This window comes from Elephantulus edwardii, unplaced genomic scaffold, assembly GCF_000299155.1.
Source record: "Elephantulus edwardii isolate Elephantulus edwardi_28Jun2011 unplaced genomic scaffold, EleEdw1.0 scaffold00074, whole genome shotgun sequence".
Taxonomy (NCBI): domain Eukaryota; kingdom Metazoa; phylum Chordata; class Mammalia; order Macroscelidea; family Macroscelididae; genus Elephantulus; species Elephantulus edwardii.
The window spans coordinates 11730201-11733564 of NW_006399824.1; the positions used below are offsets into that span (position 1 = coordinate 11730201).

Sequence of the window (3364 nt, forward strand, 5' to 3'; positions counted from 1 at the left end):
TTAAAACAAAAACAATAGCCAAGTAGTGAGCATATTATTATTATAGTCCTTCACATATGCACTTACTGCATATTAAATGCAGGGGACTCAGTGGCCCTCATTAAGAGGTCTGACACCGAACACCACCTCTGGGGTGATGGTCATCGTCCTCATATGCTTCTCCATTGTAATGACGGCATCTATCCTGGTTTGAATCAAAGTCCACCAGTTCTACTTGATCCATTTCATCAGTCTCCTCTACCTCTTTCCTCTCAGGTAGGAGTTTTTTTCCAGCAGAGAGAGCTTTTCAGGAGAGAGAAAGCCATTCTTGGGAAAGTTAACCTTAAATTCAATGATTAGGCGTCATTTTTCATATGGTCTACAGTAAATTGTCATGCCTTCATGTAACACACATTTAATATCCTCATGCTTGACAGTCTGACCTGACCTGGATGAGAGGTGATGACTATGGTTCGGTTATCAAGAGTGGATATTGGCTTTTGGAAGCCACACAATGCTTCAACCAGCTGTATGTCCATACACATAAAAAGGTCTTCTCGACTTGTAAAAATAGCATGATCTGGTGAGCTCTGGTGGCCTGGTGGCAAGAAGCTGCAACTACAGTCTCAGAGGTGCATGGTTCAAATCCACCAGATGCTCTGCTGGAGAAGGAGGGGGCAATCTCCTCCTGTACCAGTCAGATCTGATTTGACGGTACACGTAAAATAATACAATAAAAATTTAATTTTTTTTTTAAAAAAAAAGCTGCAATGGAAAAAAGATAGTTTGAGAGAAGAAGATCCTAGAAATTCACATTAACAAAGGCATGAAAAATGGTCAGAAGATAACATTCCATGGTGAAGGAGACCAAGAGCCAGGACTGGAGCCTGGAGATATTATCATTGTTTTAGATCAAAAGGATCATGCTGGGTTTTTTTTTAAATTTATTTTATTTCACTCTTTTTTGTGTGTACCATCAAATCAGATCTGACTGGTATAGGAGATTGTTCCTCCTTCTCCAGCAGAGCATCTGGTGAATTTGAACCACGTACCTCTGGAATTGCAGTGCAGCATCTTGCCATTAGGCCACCAGAGCTCCCTTCCATTGCAGCTTTTACATCTGTCTTTAGGGCTTATCCGTTCTCCATGGCCCTGGCCCTCTATGCACACAGACTGAATTTGTTGAACCATTCCAGGTCCAGTCTGATGAATTCTTATCTGCATTCCAGTACTTCGGCAATTAGGACAGCATTCTACTTCTCCTTTCTTACCTCCTCGGCCTTCACATTTTCACAGATCACAGTCTTCTGCAGAGCCAGTTTTCTTGTTGCTCCATTATATAAATCTTCTAATGTTACTGAGAGTTGATGGACAACATTTTTTCTTTTTTCCTCTCCTTTCTCTCTGCATTCTCCCGCCACCTCCAAAAAACATATCAAAGATGTCCGTGGATGAGCCAAAACCACCACCTGCTCCACCCTCCTTGACGGCCTGTTCTCTTCCTTTATCATATAATTCTCTTTTCTTTGCATCAGAAAGTACTTCATAAGCTTAGGAAATCGGCTTGAACTTCTCGCCTTCATTTGGATTCTTATGAGGGTGGTACTTCAAGGTCAGTTTCCTATAAGCTTTTTTCAGCTCTTCCTGGGTGGCATTGGGTTTGACTCCCAAAACATCATAGTCAGTGGTTTCCTTCTATTGCCGTTGAGCTGGCCGAGGCTGGTGTGGGTGAGCAGGAAGGAGCGCGTCACTGTGCGCAGTCCAGGCAGCAGCCTCTCCCCAGCCTCTCACCAAGCGTTCTGGAAAGTTCCCCCTGCTTTACTACTTTCTTGATGTCATCATATTTGGCAGCTTTCTCCAGATGGTAGGTCAGGTCCACAACTGACACATTGGAGGTGGGAACAAGGAAAGCCATGCCAGTAAGTTTCCCATTCACTTCATGGATGACCTTGCCCACAGCCTTGGCAGAGCCAGTAGATGCAGGGATGATGTTCTGGGCAGCTCCATGGCCATAATGCCATAGTTTTCCCAAAGGGCCATCCAGAGACTTCTGGAAGGCAGTGTGATGGTATGGACTATGGCCATGAGTCCCTCTACAATGCTGAAGTTGTCATGGATGACCTTGGACAGGGGAGCCAAGCAGTTGGTGGTGCAGGAGGCTTTGCTGACAATCTTGAGAGAGTTATCATGCCCATCACAAATATGGGGGCATCTGCAGAAGGAGCAGAGATGATTACCCATTGGGCACTACCCTTCAAGTGAGCTCCAGCCTTCTCCAAGGTTGTGAAGACATCATTGGACTCCACAACATACTCAGCACCAGCATCATCCCACTTGATTTGGCAAGATCTCGCTCCTGGAAGATAGTAATGGCTTTCCCATTGATGACCAGCTTCCCATTCTCAGCCTTGACAGTGCTGTTGAACTTGCCATGGTTGGAAACATATTGGAACATATAGGCCATATAGTTGAGGTTAATAAAGGGATCATTGATGGCAACAACATCCACTTTGTTAGAGTTAAAAGCAGCCCTGGTGACCAGGCACCCAATAAGGCCAAATCCGTTTACTTCGACCTTCACCATCATGTCTCAGGGAGGCAGCTAAGGCTGCACGAGAAGAGAGGGCAATCTGATTAGGCAAGGAGCAGAGAGACTTATTTCCAAATTTTAAAGGATTTTAATCTAATTCCTTATTTCTTAGCTTTTACAGAGGATGAGAAACTTTCTATAGTCACAAAATCTAGATAATTAATAAGTCATTAGATTTTTTTTAAAGTGGTACTATGTATGCAAATGATTGGCCTTGGCTTTGACATATTGCCAAGAGGAACTGTATGTGAGAAAAGAGAAGAAACTTCATAGAGATTCAGATCACTCAGATGGCAATGAGAAACTCCTACACTGTGCAGGCCTTGGCTATTTACCTGCCTGACATCCCTGTTGAATATGTCACACTGATGTCCAAAGTTCAAGAGATGCTGTGTTCAGTCTCTCTGAGTAAGATGAACCACTCAAGGACAGCTCCTTTCGACTTAGAGTTAGAAGTAAGTCCAAATGTATTCTTTGCATGAGCATCAGTTTCCAAAATGGGTGTAAAAACTATTCTCTTGAGTATGGCCCCTAAAACAATTTGAGAGTCACTTCAAAGAGACCAAGCAGCTGAAATTGTTGGTATGACCTTTCAGAAAATGCCTATCTTAAAAAAAAAATGCAGATGAAAAGAGACAGCCACCTTCTCCTGCGCTCTCTGCTCCTCGTCGATCCAGATTGCCCTCTCTTCTTGTGCAGCCTCAGCCGCATCCCTGAGACACGATGGTGAAGGTCGGAGTAAACGGATTTGGCCGTATTGGGCGCCTGGTCACCAGGGCTGCTTTTAACTCTAAC

At 43.9% G+C, this 3364-nt stretch overlaps 1 pseudogene; it reads right to left on the reverse strand.

Annotated features, from left to right (window-relative positions):
• Positions 1-100: 100 nt before the first annotated feature.
• Positions 101-3364, reverse strand: part of LOC102873114 — a 42174-nt pseudogene continuing 38910 nt past the window's right edge.